Raw genomic sequence first — 16,000 nt, forward strand, 5'->3', positions numbered from 1 at the left:
CTTTTTTTCTTGTGTGTGTGTGTGTGTGTGTGTGTGTGTGTGTGTGTGTGTGTGTGTGTGTGTGTGTGTGTTTTGAGGTATGTGATAATGCTGCTGTATGGCTATTAGAATCACCTCAGCACGCTATCACACACACACACACACACACACACACACACACACACACACACACACACACACACACACACACACACACACACACACACACACAGAATATCGCATGTTCCAAAAGATTTACCAGTTCAGAGAAAAAGGGTCATAACGTAGTAAAAGAAAACAGAGCATTACAAACATGCTTTAGTCCAACAAAAACATACGAGAGTACACACACACAAACACACACAAGCATACATACAGAGAGAGAGAGAGAGAGAGAGAGAGAGAGAGAGAGAGAGAAATGCTGACTATAATTTACATAACTACAGCAATAGCCAATGTATCAGCGTCGTATTTCTCTTTCTCTAAACAGGTTATATTTCACTACTGACTACAATATCTTCACCTTCCTGTCTATCTAACTAAATACAGTAATCATACCTATCTATCTATCTTCCTATCTATCTATATCTTGATGTACCTGTGTTCTTTACTTACGTCTATCTATTATCCGTTTATCTATCTACCGGTCTGGGTATGTACAGTATATTTATATGGTTCCACATCTCATTATCCACATCAATCAATCTGTCCAGCTGATCTAACTACCTACATTTCTATCTATTTGTGTGTCTATCTGCTAACATGAAATATTTATCTATTTGTGTATATGTCTACCTACCTACATATCTATCTATCTATTTGTATACCTGCCTACCTACATATCTATATGTGTACCTGTCTACCTATTTGTCTGTCAACATCTCTATATATCAACAGTTTGTCTGTCTGTCTCTTATGTCTGTAGGTCTATCTGTATGTCTGTGTCTGCCTATATCTATCTATCTTATCTATCTATCCACTATTATATGTCTATCTACCTATCTATCTATCTGCCCAGCTACCTAAGAACCTCTCCCTAATATAATTCAATGAAGGAAAAAACATCTTGAAGAAATGGGAGGACCTGAGGGAACACGGCTGCTCTACCAAACAATGTGTGTGTGTGTGTGTGTGTGTGTGTGTGTGTGTGTGTGTGTGTGTGTGTGTGTGTGTGTGTGTGTGTGTGTGTGTGTGTGTGTGTGTGTGTGTGTGTGTGTGTGTGTGTGAAGGAATTCCGCAGTTTATGTCTATAACTTCTTTGTGTGTGTGTGTGTGTGTGTGTGTGTGTGTGTGTGTGTGTGTACAGTCACGAAAAGAAATACCTCGACCCTCTTCTCACGAATCCTCTTCCCTTCACTTCACTCCTCCAACCTCTCTCCACCCCCCCACTAAACCCTCCAATCCCTCCACTAAATCCCTCCAATCCCACCACTAAACCCCTCCAATCCCTCCCCTAAACCCCTCCAACCTTTTCACTAAACCTCTCCAATCCCTCCACTAAACCCCTCCAACCCCTCCGACCCCTGCCCAAAACCTCTCCGACTCCTCCCCAAAACCCCTCTAACCCCTCCCCAAAACCCCTCCGACCCCTCCACTAAACCCCTCCAATTCCTCCACTAAATCCCTCCGACCCCTCCATTAAACCCCTCCAAACAGGCTAATTGCATTTGGAGATTTCTTGACACCTCTACCATAGCGATTAATTCTGCACATTACACCTCAATTCCCTCTCGTATGTTTCTGATGTAAATTATATCGCTATTAAAAGGATATAATTAACAGACAAGAGAATGTTAATGTGTAATAGGCAAAACTAATTCGCTCAGGAAAAGGTGTTACGAAGCCTCCTAGAATACGGCCCAAATGGTGACCTTGGTATAGCTGGCAACTGCAGACCGCCCTTGGATCGAACCCGTGTCTAGCCGAACAGGGGGGCCTTTTTTTTTTTTTTTTTTTTTTTTCTACAGCTCAGTTGATGGCCAAGTGAAGTCAGGTTGAAGGGTTTGGTTTTGACTAGTAACTAAGGAGATTCATTCCTGTCATAGCTAGGGTTCATCCAATTTCACGCAACCACAATTTACATGTATTATTCCTGCTGTGAGAGTGATCCAGTTCCGCCAGGTGAAAATAATTGGACTTTACCTGGTGGAGTTAATTAGCCACTGTACTACCTGAGCTGTTAAAAAAAATGGGGTGTCCTTTGATTACTTGATCCTCATTGCCCTTCAAGTTTGTGTGTGTGTGTGTGTGTGTGTGTGTGTGTGTGTGTGTGTGTGTGTGTGTGTGTGTGTGTGATACCGCACTGTCTAGCCGCAGTCGTGGGAGGAAGGGGCGAGGGGTGGGGGGGAGAGGGAAGGGGAGGGAGAAGGAGGAGGAGGAAGGGTGGGGCAGGAATGGAGGAAAATCGAGGAGAGAGAGAGAGAGAGAGAGAGAGAGAGAGAGAGAGGGAAAAAGGAAACACGTAGGAATAAAAACAAAAGAGGGGACATGAAAAATAAGAAAACAAAAACAAAGAAAACATGCAAAAAATATACAACGAAAACAACAACAATAATAATAATAATAAAGAAAATATGGCCTAATGTAAATAAAAAAATAAATAAATAAAATAAAATAAACAGAAAAACATGACTAAAAGCACTCATTGACACTGCGCTCTCGACGCATGCAGAAATGTTAAAAATGAAAGTAACATTTGTGAAGGTAGCAGCTTAGTAGTGTAAAGGCTGAAAAATGGAGAAAGAGAGAGAGAGAGAGAGAGAGAGAGAGAGAGAGAGAGAGAGAGAGAGAGAGAGAGAGAGAGAGAGAGAGAGAGAGAGACTGGAGAGGCTAGGAAAGAATAAGTTTAGTTTAAGAAAGAGAAAATGTAACTAAAATGAGAAAATGGAAGACTGACAGAATAGAGAAAAACGGATAATCAGGAGATGATAAAGAGAGGAGGAAGAAGAGAGCATGAAGAGAGGAGGAAGAAGAGAGGGAACGAGGAAATGGTATGACAATTTGAACGTGGGACGAAAAGGAGGAAAAAGAAAAAGGAAGAAAGAGAGGGGAAAAGGATAGATAGTCACGAGGTAGAAAAGACTGAAGAAAGGAGAGAGAAAAAGCGCAGGAGGAAAGGATGAGGCGAGAAGAAGAGGAGGAAAGGAAGGATACTCAAGAGGTGGGAAGGACTGAAGGAAAGAGAGGGACGAAGGAAAGAGGGGGAGAAGGAGATGAAGGAAGGAGAAATGAAGGGGAGGAGAGAAGATGAAGATGGAATGAAGGAAGGAGAAATGAAGGGGAGGAGAGAAGATGAAGATGGAATGAAGAAAGCGATATGGAGAGGATGGACGCAGAAAAGGAGAAGAGGGAAGAAGGATTGGAGAAAGGGAGAAGGAGAGGAGGGAATGAGGAAAGAAGAAGGGGAGAAGAAGAGGAAGAAAGGTAGGATACACAAGATATGGGAAGGACCGAAGGAAAGAGAGAGAGAAGGAGTGGAGGAGGTAAGGAAGAAAAATGAAAAGGTGGGAGGGAGGGTAGGAAAGAGAGAAGGGGTAAAGAATAGGAGGAAAGGAAGGACAATCACAAGGTGGGAAGGAAAAAAGGAAGAAGGAGGGAAGGAGGAAAGGAAGGATAATAACAAGGTGGGAAGGAGAGAAGGAAGGAGACAAGGAGGGGAGGTGGAGAGGTCGATACAAGAGGCGCCGCTAACATAGGAAGGAAGGAGGGAGGAAGGAAAGAATGAAGGAAAGAAGGGAGGGAGGGACGGAGGGAGGAAGGAAAGAATGAATGAATGAAGGAAGAGAGGAAGGATATCATTAACAGGAAAGGAAGGAATGAATGAAAGAATAGATTAATTAATGAAGAGGGAAGGAAGGATGAAAGGAAAAAAAAAAGGATGGAAGGATGGAAGGAAAGAAGAAAAGACTGAAGGAAAGATGACACAGCAGGCAAGAAAGAACGAAGAGGGAGAAGATAAGGATACCACCACCACCACCACCACCAATACCACCACCACCACCACCAATACCACCAATACCACCACCACCACTACCACCATCAGTTACTAACACCAACAGCCATAGCAATAACTAATAACACTAAAAGCCAGTCCTGTGCTACCCCCTTCAAAGTTAGGCTACTCAAATGAGGCCCAGTGAAGGGTAGATGACCAGGCTAAACCCCTGTGGCAGTACATGATCTAAGTACTTCAGTAGTTTGGCGGGGGTGGACTCAGATCAGACCTTTAGATCAGTTAGCTACCTATTGTCTGAAAACAAGAAACAAGTACAACAACAACAGCAAGCCTCCAGTCAACAAAACAACTGCAATGACAACAAAAATAATAACAACAACTACTACTACTACTAATGCGACTACGACTGCTACTACTACTACTACGACTGCTACCTCTACTACTACTGATAATAATAATAATAATAATAATAATAATAGTAATAATAATAATAATAATAATAATAATAATAATAATAATAATAATAATAATCTATCTATCTATCTATAGCCCGACGCCCTAATCCCGCAAAGGGTGGCCGCAGACAAAACGCCTCCAAGTCACTCTGTCACCCACCATTTGACTCCCCTCCCCCCAACTCACCCCCCCCTCCCTCATATACCTCTCAACTCCATCCCTCCACCTCATCCTCGGTCTACCCCTCCCTCTCCCTCCCTCCACCTCACCTACATACACCCTCTTAGTCAGTCTTTCATTCTCCATTCTCTCCACATGTCCAAACCACCTCAGTGTATTTCTCCTAATCTTTTCAACCACATCCACATCTACCCCACAACGTTCCTTCACTTCTTCATTCGTCAACCTGTCCCTCCACGTCACTTCACATGCTCCTCTCAAGTAACTCATTTCCACTGCTCTCACTCTTGACTTGTTCCCCTCTTGCAAGGTCCATGCCTCGCTTCCATATGTCAGGGTAGGGATCACAATACCATCATGCAGTGACTTCTTAACTTCCATACTCACCTCCCTATTTCTCATCACTGCTTTCAGTGTACCAACATAATAATAATAATAATAATAATAAGAAGAAGAAGAAGAAGAATCGTAATAATGATGATGATGATGATGATGATGATGAGGATGATGATGATGAAGATAATACCGTAACAATAATAATAATACAAATAATAATAATAAAAATAATAATAATAATAAAAACAATAATAGTAATAATATCAGTAATAATAATTCCTTACTATTTTTAACCATACGTGTGAGCCTTAAAAAATAAAATAAAAGTTTGAAAATACTGAGAGAAAAAGTTTTAACAGCGCCTGTACAGAATAGTTGTGCTTCGCTATGGCAGGCATGAGGCATAAAAAAATATCAGTTATGTTGGAATGTAGACGATTAGTGGCATAAATGAAGGAAGGAGGGAAGGAGAGGAGGAAGGAAGGAAGGCTGGAAGGAGAGAGTAAATGAATGAATGAAGGAACGTAAGGCTGGGAGGAGGAAAGGAAGGATGGAAGGTAGAGAGGAATGATGGAAGAAAGGAGAGAAGATGAAGAAAGGAAGGTTGGGAAGATGGAAGGAAGAAAAGGAAGGAAGGAGGGAAGTAGGGAAGGAAAAAGAAAGGAAGGCTGGGAAGAGGGAAGGATGACAAGAAGGAAAAAGAAGGAAGGAAAATTACGAACACTAAAAAAAGGCTACAAAATGAACCAGGGACGTATGAAAAATAAGCGACAAAAAAGAAGAAGAATGAATGAATGAATGAATGAAGGAAGGAAGGAAAGGAAAAGGAACGAAAAGGATAAGACACTAAAAAAGAAGGAAAGAAGAACGAAGGAAGGCTGGACGAAGGGACAGAAATAAAGATCAAATTATAAAAGAAGGAAGGAAAGAAAAGGGGGTGGAAAGAAGGAAGGAAGGAAGGAAGGAAGGAAAGAGGGGAAGGAAGGGAGAAAGGAAGGAAAGAAGGGAAGGGAAGGGACGGGAAAGGAAAGAAAGGAAGGAATGGGAAAGGAAGGGACGGGAATGGAAGGAATGAAAGAAGGAAGGAAGATAGGAAGGAAGGAAGGAAGGTAGGTAGGTAGGAAGGAAGGAAGGAAGGAAGGAAGGAAGGAAGGAAGGAAGGAAGGAAGGAAGGAGGGAGGGAGGGAGGGAGGGAGGGAGGGAGGGAGGGAGGGAGGAAGGAAGGAGGGAAGGATGGGGTCAATAAGAGAGGCGTGATGAAGGACTACCCTAAACAGTCTCAACCAGATTCTTACCTTCACTGGCTGGGAAGGAAAGAAGGAGGGAAAGAATGTACGAACGTAGGAAGGATGAAAATGGAGAAGGAAGGAAGGAAGCAAGGATACAAGTAAGAGAGTAAGTAAGGAATTAAGGAAGAAAGAAAAAGTAAGGAAGGAAGGAAGAAAGAAGGGAAGGAAGGAAGGAAGGAAGGAAGGAAAGGAAGGAAGGAAGGTAGGAGGGAAGGACTGGAAAGCAAGCCATACACAGCCACCACCACGTTCTGTTAGTTCTGAGTGCCTAAGTTTCAACCACACATACTGAACTGACTGTGGTGGTTGTGGTAGCTGTGGCTGTTGTGGCAGTTGTGGTAACAGTTGTAGTAGTTGTGGTAATAGTTGTAGTTGTGGTAGTAGTTATAGTAGTTGTGGTAATGGTTGTAGTGTGGTAGTTGTGGGTTATAGTTGTGGTTGTTGTGGCAGTTGTGTGTTGTGGTAGTCTTGGTGGTTGTAACTGTGGGGTGAGGTAATACTTTTCGCTGTGGTAGCTGTGGTAGGGAGGGTTGTGGTAACTGTGGGTAGCAGCTGAAGAAGGAAGGACACAAAGAAGGAAAGAAGGATGGATATAAAGAGAGAGAGAGAGAGAGAGAGAGAGAGAGCATTTCCTGTTCCCTCTGAGTACTTAAGTTTTCCCCATAGCTACTAAACTGACTGTGGTAGTTGTGGTAGTGGTAGTTGTGGTTTGTGGTAGTTGTGATGGTTGTGGTAGTAGTGGAATGTGGTAGTTGTGGGTTGTGGTAGTGGTAGTTGTGGCTGTGGTAGCTGTGGTTTGTGGTAGTTGTGGTTGTGGTAGTTGTGGTTGTGGTAGTTGTGGTTGTGGTAGTTGTGGTTTGTGGTAGTTGTGGTTTGTGGTAGTTGTGGTGGTTGTGGCAGTTGTGGGTTGTGGTAGTTATGGTTATGGGTTGTGGTAGTTGTGGGTTGTGGCAGTTGTGGTTAGAGGTTGCGGTAGTTGAGTCATGATGGTCGTAGTGCCTGTGGGTTCTTGAGGTTTGTTGATATGTCTGTTGCTGTAGTTGTGGACTTGAAGAAGGGAAGAATGAAAGGAATTAAAGAAAGATGAGAGAAAATGAGTGAAAGTAAACAAAAGCAAGAAGGAAACAAACAAGGCAGGAAGCAAGAAAGAAAAGAAAGTAGGAATGAGAAAATGAGGGACAGAAAGAACCTGAAGTAAGAAGCAGAAGGAAGGAAGGAAGAAGGAAAAGGAAATATATGAATGAATGAATGAATGAAGGAAGGAAGGAAGGAAATCAGCCTTATACATTCACCACCATTCCCTTTTAGGCCTGAGTGTCCAAGTTTCCTCCATAACTATTTCACTAACTGCGGTTGTGGTTGTGGTAGCTGTGGTTGTAACTGTATATATAACTGTCCTTTTAGATTTACATGTACGCTTAGCTAGAACCAGTTGTGGATTGTGGATCGTAGTTTTAGTGGTTATTGTGGTTGTAGTTGTAGTTGTGATTGTTGGTTGTACTTGTCTGTGGTTGTGGCTAATGTAGTGGTAAAATTTTGGTTACTAATTATGGTTTGTGGGGATGTTCTGCCCTAAAGTTCGTAGCTGTGACAATGGCCTTGTATGTGTGTGTGTGTGTGTGTGTGTGTGTGTGTGTGTGTGCTGAGTTATAGATTAAATGTAGTAACTATTCATGTGGGTTGACGCTGTGGCTGTTAATTTTCCCTATGCTCATGGTTATAGTTGAGGATTGCGGTTGTGGGATGCAGTTGTGATCGCTATTGAATTTATGGCTGTTGATATAGCACAGAGCAGAGCTGACAAGCAACAAAAGGCAATATATTCTAAACTCTGCTACAGTACTTGACACTTACGAGTATACAAAAGATAAAGAAGTAAATATAGTGAGGGTTCTCTCCGAGAGGAGTCCCAACACTGTCACATGTATCAAAACTCAACGTAATATCAGGGCCTGGTAGTTGCCAGGCACTCTACATTTCCTGGCGTAGCGGAAGGGGTGCAGGATTGTAGGGGTGAGATTACTCGGTGATTCCCCGCGACACAGGGCCATTGCTTGGCCCTTTGCTCTGTGCAAAGGTCCCTTTGCACTGTGCAATGTGTCAAGACTGCCACTCTACATCTCCTGACGCGGGACGGAGGTCGCCAAGCGTTACAAGCTCAGCTCAAATGATGATAGATGAGAAGTTCACAATGCATCTCCTTACACAAGGGGGTTCTTGCTCAGCATCTGACGAAGGAGGGTGGCCAGGGGGTGTTCAAACTAGCCTTATGAAGCTGGAAAGATCCCCGCTGGTGCCTTAAGTTTTCATTGTGGCAGAAACGTGCGATTCAGTGTACCCTGGCAAAGATGGGTGAGCGTGGGACGTCTTCAGTTCACCGTCTATACTGACGATGATGTATGAAATGGTATCCCCGATGTGGGAAATATTTCTCGCCCATGCAAGGCACAAACAGTAGATCAGGAGCTCCATGCTGGTACGGACATACACCTCCTCAACTTTAGTGTCAACATCGTATGCCTCTGTCTACTTGTCCCAAGGTAGCAATACAGAGTAAAAGGATGCTGAAGAAGTGTCACAATTAGCGACTAGGAGGAGCTCGAGATGCAGTTCTGAAGGGTGCTGACAAGCTCGGCAGAGGTTTGTTGCTCAGAGACTTTGGCTGTATCCAGTTTAATGTTCTGTTTGGAGTTCCTCTCTGCAGGGTCTGCTTTAGAAGCGGCCAAAGTGTCTGGGAATGGCATTGTCCAACGAAGAGAGATGAAACATTGAATCATCACCTGCGTGTACTGCAAGGCAGTCTGACAGACTGTCTGATGCTGCAGTGCTGGCCTCAGGCTTTTTCCGAGCTTCCTGTCCTTTAATGCTCACTTCAGATTTCGAGAGATTCCAAAACGAAAACCAGTAGGGGCCTCTTCTCTCTCTAGCAACTCTGACCGAGACCTAGTATCAACTGGTGGGAAGTGGCTGGGGCTGGGGGCCATGGGAGTATGTGGGGCCTTGTTCAGGGACTGAGGACACGATTCATCTTGCTAGTCACCGTTGCTTCAGTTACCTTTATTTCCCTGTGGCACGCGGATTGCCAGTGCACGGTGATGCTTTTGTGAACGCCTGGCGTCGGTACGGTTTGGTACAACTTGGGTACAACCGGTTGAACTTATTAGGTAATTTTATATCAATTTTTGTCAGACGCTGTGACCTGGACAGATCAGACACAACCGTCAGAAACTTCATTACAAATAGAAGGCTCTCTTAAGCGGAACAAAATCATCTGGAGACATCAACAGCTGACCAATATAAGACGTCACCAGGTTCAAGGAGTTAAATAAAATACATATTGTCTAGTTGAAGGCAGAGTAAAATACTGTGTTTCTTTTTTCCAGCCTTATCCACGAGCGCCAGAGTGCTTCCCTGTGTTAATTAAAATCGTCTAGCCGTTGTCAGAAAAAAAATCCTCAAGTGTGCCCGCCGTGCGTTCCAAGTTAAAGAGTTAAAGGGAAGAGAACCGCAGGTCAAGAAGAGGTGGGGGGACAACACATCTGTACCAAAAAAAAAAATATATTGGGCGGGGTCTACTTGTGATCTAAATCCATCTAAATCCAGAGGTAGATTTTGGGGATACTTTTTATATACACACAGACAGGCAAAGAAGGAATTCATATGAGTAAACCGATTAAAAAGTGCATTCATTTAAGCTACTAAACAAGGGCGAATTCATTAAACTATAGTAATATGATAGGAAACTGGCAAATTTTGGAAGCGCCTAGCCTTTGCCCCTTCCTTGTTTATGCATAAGACAGTCATCCAGAGAGAGAGAGAGAGAGAGAGAGAGAGAGAGAGAAAGAGAGAGAGAATAACAGTACTGCACAGTTAGCAGGTGTGCAATACGGTCTTCCGAATTGGACAGGCTATGCATTTCCAGCCAACTTTAGCATCCTACATCACACACCCATTTTTCTTCCTAATAACTGGCTCTACGATATCTGGTATTCTTCTTCGCTATATTGATTTTTTACATGTTATCCATCGAATATGCCCGAATACAGAGTTTTAACCACTTCACAACAATGACGTCTTGTTAATTTTTACTCTTGCTGTGTTATCTTAAGCCATGTTATTAAGCTTTGATGAGATCTTTCCAAATACAGTAGGCTATGTGGGTTAGATGTAGCCTTAATGTACCTCTTTAATATGACAGGTCTTTCCTATGTTGAAAATACTCGCTTGAACTGTTAGACAGACAGACAGAAAATGACAGATAACAATTAATCGACAGAGATAGACAGACAGAGTGTTATACTGACACACAGATAAACAGAAATAAACAGTGAAAGATAGAATGTTATGCAGACAGATAGATAAACAAAGATAAACAGAGACAGATAGACAGAGGTAGACAGACATCACCAAACTGATAAACAGACGGATACAGACAGGTAAACAGAAATACAGACATATAAATAATCACTCCTTTCTACCACATCAAACGATCCACCCATCTCCATGTGCTGTTCCGCTTTATTCCTCCACCTCTCTCTCGGTCTGCCTCTCCTCATATTCCCATTAACTCCCACCTGCAGACTATGAATGTGCAGATGGGTGTGTAGGTGTACGTGCTGGTGTGTAAGTGTATGTAAGGGGGATGGTCAGGGGTGGAAGAGAAGTAGGAGAGTGGGGGGGTTGAGGGTTGGTGCGTGGGCAGGTGAAAGAAGGTGTTGTTGGGTGTAGGCAGGTATGGGTGGGTGTAGGCAGGTGTGGATAGGCGTAGCTGAGTACTGACAGGTGTAGCTGACGAGAGCAGGTGTAGGTGCTATAGCCACGATAGGTAAAACAACCGGAAAAAATATCGTTAAATAGGAAAATAATATGGCGTGTATTTATTGTTAGGGCGTTTCAACATGCATCCTCTTTGTTCATCCAATTAAGGAATAAAGCCTCAGTTATTTTATTCATTCCAGGTACCGTCCAGCGATTTTATTTATCACTGGAAAGCTTCTGCCCTTTAAGTGGCTGGTTATTTGGGTTATTTTGTGAGGATATTGAGTTGGTGTAATATTTATGCATTTCCCTTCGGTATATTAAGCCTTTGGGTGACAAGGCCCCCTTTTTGCTATGTTCAGACGGTTTTGTAAGCTTAGAGAGAGAGAGAGAGAGAGAGAGAGAGAGAGAGAGAGAGAGAGAGAGAGAGAGAGAGAGAGAGAGAAACTGCAGTTGCATGACAAGACAAAGTGGGGGAGCAATATATTGCACCCTTACGTCTGCAGTACGAGAGAGAGAGAGAGAGAGAGAGAGAGAGAGAGAGAGAGAGAGAGAGAGAGAGAGAGAGAGAGAGAGAGAGAGAGAGAGAGAGAGAGAGAGAGAACTAAATATACAAAAGACAATATATCATAACCTGCGACTGCATAATCCAGCGACAAACACACACACACACACACACACACACACACACACACACACACACACACACACACACACACACACACACAAAGATGAGCCAGCGCATTACTATTTGCTTACCTACATACTACCAGACGCCTAATTCTAGTGTGCAACCAGGGCTCAGAACAGCATTTAATTCCCCCCCAAACTTCTCTATCACCACTCGCCTCCATCCCCTCCTGCCACTCCAAGCCGCCCTTCCCCATTTACTCGTCCATTTTTATCCTCCTATCTAGTTCTTGGTTTCCATTCTCTTTCTCCCAATAACATTTTTTTTTTTTTCAGTGAAAGCAAAGGAGTAAGGAGGGTGGAGTGTGGAGTGGACAATGGTGGGTATGAGTAGGAAGGAGTGGGGAAAAACTGACAAGTAGGGTAGAGTATGGCAGGGTTTGTTTGGGTGAAGTTTGCTGAAGTTAACAGATGAAGTAAGGCAGAGCATGAGCGTTGACTAGGGTAAAGCAGGGATGTGGGTGGGGTGGCGTAAACTAATGAGGGGGGTAGGACAGAGCATGCTGAGTTTGGGTGAGGTGGATCGGTGTAAAATTGACAGGTGAGCTGGGGTTCAGTAATGCACAGGGTTGGTTAGGGTGGAGGAAGGTGCAGTACAGAAAGCATTGTTATCATTGCTAGAGCGGTGCAGGTGCCAGGTGTGTAGAGGTCAAGGGTCACGCAGAGGTCAGGCTTTGGTCTGGATCCGGTCCGGCCACACACAGAGACTGGGATTGTATTTTTGATCAGCACTGTTTTTCTTGGGTCAGCACATACAGTTTTTATGCACCATGCTTTCCTTGCTTCGCTTTTACTCATATATGGCGTTCATACACTTTTATTCACACTGTTCCGCTGGTGTTCATACATTATTTATCCACCCTGCTCCTCTTGTGTTCATACATTTTTTATCCTCACTGTTCTTCTGGTGTTCATACATTATTTGTCCATACTGCTCCTTTGATGATTATACATTATACAGCCACACTGTTCCTTTGGTGCTCATACATTATTTATCCAGACTGTTCCTTATGTGCTCGAACATTTTTTTCACACTGTTCCTTTGGTGCTCATACATTATTTATCCAGACTGTTCCTTATGTGCTCGAACATTTTTTTCACACTGTTCCTTTGGTGCTCATATATTTCAGATACAAATTTTTAACCTCTTCAGTCCAAGGGTGTTTTTTTAATTCTCTTCTATTTATCGTCAGACGTTTTTCTTTGCTATTAGACTTTCCCAACTGGAGGTGTTAACTGTATCACGAACCTCAGTAAGATGAATCAAATTATGTGGAGGTGGGAAAAATAAAAACAGGCCAATAGAACGATATTGTTAAAATCATCATCTTAGATCGTCTACCATTATTCTTTGATTGCTAGTATCTATTTCAGCTAAGAAAATCGTCCAGTGCTAGTCTGGATCAATCGCTGAACTAGCCCGAGCACAAGGGGAGGGGAGGGACGTTAATGGAGCACAACATACTGTTCCTAAGGCACACTGTACAGTATGTGGATAAAAGTACAAAGCTGCACCTACGTGTAGACAATGGGAATTGAAAATAACAAGTAAGGTGCACCTAAGTGAGGATAATGGGAATGTAAAAAAAGGAGTAGTAATTCATGGAAAATTTCCACATCATGTTCAGGCTATCGATACGAAGCTACCAGGAATGAGAAATTGTTCGCCAGCACTCTTATATATATATATATATATATATATATATATATATATATATACAGAGAGAGAGAGAGAGAGAGAGAGAGAGAGAGAGACGCTTGTGTATATATATATTGTATATAAGTATTTAATGACCACTCCGGGTTACGATCCCTCTGACAATCAGGAACAATTAAGGCTTAGTGTAAGGAAAGGGATAGGGGGTTGGGGGTGAGGAAAATGTGGGGGTTAGGTTGGGGGGTGGGAAGAAAGATGAGGAGGGGGTAAAGGGTTGGGTTGTGAGAAAGTATGATGAAGGTAAAATGTGTGTGTGAGGGAGAGAATGAGAGGTGGTGGGGAGTGGGAGGGGGAGGTAAAGGGAGGGGGAAGAGGGAGATAAGTGATGGGGAGCGAGAAACTGATGGGAAGAGACGGAAAGTACGGAGGTTTTGATATTGATGTATGTGATGGTGGTGAGGAGGCTTGGAGGTTAAAAAAAAAACAGACGGATGAGGAGACAGGAATGGAGAGGAAGGTGAGAAGCTGAGGGAAGGGGGTGGAGGTGGTGGGGAGTGAGAGGAGGGGAGGGAGGATTTTAAAGATTTGATGATGATGTATGTTAGGAGTGAGGGGTGAGAGAGGGGAGAAAGGGGGAGGTGAGGCGGTTAGGAGGGAGAGAAAGGATAAGGAAGAGAGGGAAGTAATGCAAGGAAGTTAGGCAACGGGGAATGGGAGGCGCAAGAGGGTGAATATAAAGTGATGGCGGGGTCTACTAGGATGAATGGAGAGAGGCAAAAGTATGATGATAGAGAGGGGAAAGCGAGCAGAGGAGGTAAAGAGGGGAGGAAAGGGAACAGAGGAGGTGAGGAGGGAGGGCGTAAAAGAGAGTAGAGGAGGAGAGGAAGGGGAGGAAAGGGGAAAAGGAGTTGAGAAGGGAGGGGGTATGGGAGCTGAGGAGGTGAGTAGGGGGAAGAGGAGAGGAGGGAGGAGGGAAAGAGGGCAGAGGAGGTGAGGATAAAGGGAGAAAACGTGAATGGCTGTTAATGATGTATGATGGGGTTGTGGGGAAAGGGAAAGAGGGAAGTGGGGTGGGAGAGTAAGACTGATGAAGAGTGAGAAGGGGGAGAGTAAGAAGGGGAAAAGAGTAACAAGAAGAGGGAAAGAGTGAGAAATGGAAAAGAGTGAGAAGAAGGAGGAAAGAGTGAAAAGAGGGGGGAAAGAGTGAACAGAAATGGAAATAGCGAGAAGCGGGACACAGAGATTTGACTGTGATATACTGCATAAATAGGGACTGAGTGGAGGGATGAGAAAATAGTCAGTAAATGAAAAGAGAAAAGTGGGAGTTAATTCCTTTAGTAGCAAGACATTTTTAGAAGCAATATTACTGTCACCTCCAGACGATATTAGTCAACTTAGGACAGATCTCTCTCGTAGTAAAGATCACAAATTTTATTAAGACCACAAACTATATTAACACTCTCAGGTATACTCACTCTTGACTGGACAAAATCATCTCCGTTACCTGAAATGGAACACCTGATTTGTAGCGACCGTGAGAGTTAATGGTAACAGTATTAACACTCTTAGGTTCTATAAAATCACACGGCGTCAGCTAGAGAAAAACACTGCATATAGGTAAGGGTTAAGTACACACCACAACATAGGTCCCATTCCCCCGCCCCCCAACCTCCACTGCCACCTCACCTTCACCATCTTACCCCCCTCTTCCTTTCCTCCAGTCCCCCCACCCTCTTTCTTCATCTCTTACCCCTTCCCCCTCCCCTTCCCTTTCGTCACACACGCACCTCCCCTTCAAGAGTAGGTAAATAATTCAAGGGCGCCTCCCCCTTTAAGAAACCCCCTTCCCTTCCCCCTCACCCTCCCCTTCCCTTCCCCCTCCCCCTCCCCCCTTTCCCTCCCTATCCCCCTCTCCTCCTCATCCCCTCCCTCTTCTCAATCCCAATCCATTTCAACCACAACCTGAGACTTTGTATTTAGACTTTTCTCTTTCCTTCACTCCCCTCCTTCCACTTCCTTCTTTTCCCCCCCTCCTCCCCCTTCCTTCCCCCCCCTCCTCTCCCTCTCTCTTTCCCTCCCCATCCCTCACCCTTCTCCACCTCCCCTCTCTATCACTCTACTTTTTTCCTCCTCCTCCCCTCCTCCTTTCTCTTCCCCTCCTTCTCTTTTCACAAATTTTCCCCTCCTTCTTCCTTCCCCCTCCTGCACTCCCTCCTTCCTCCCTCCCCTTTTCTCTCTCCTCCCTTCCTCTCCTTCTCTCCCCTTCTCCCTAAACCCTTGTTTCCTGAAGTGATGGGCCATGATAATTATAATGAAAAAAACAAAAACAAAAAAAAAACAATACTAATATCAACCAAAGTGCAGTAAATTTATCAGACGTATCATGATAATATGACAATAATTTCGAATGTTTAATTATTAGGAGGACATTTACAAGACAAAGCCAGGATTAAAAGAGGGGTTAATAATAATGTTGCAGTGATATTGCCGCCGCCGCTGCTGCTGCTGCTGTTGATGATGATGATGATGATGATGATGATGACGACGACAAAACAACAACAGCAACAACAACAAATTAATAATAATGGCAATAATAACAATAATAATAATGATGATGATGATGATAATAATAATAATAATAATAATAATAATAATAATAATAATAATAACAACAATAAACCATCATTAGCACAAAAACAT

The sequence above is a fragment of the Coenobita brevimanus genome, chromosome 54, assembly GCF_032717465.1.
Source record: "Coenobita brevimanus isolate Jiangsu-jjx chromosome 54, ASM3271746v2, whole genome shotgun sequence".
NCBI lineage: Eukaryota > Metazoa > Arthropoda > Malacostraca > Decapoda > Coenobitidae > Coenobita > Coenobita brevimanus.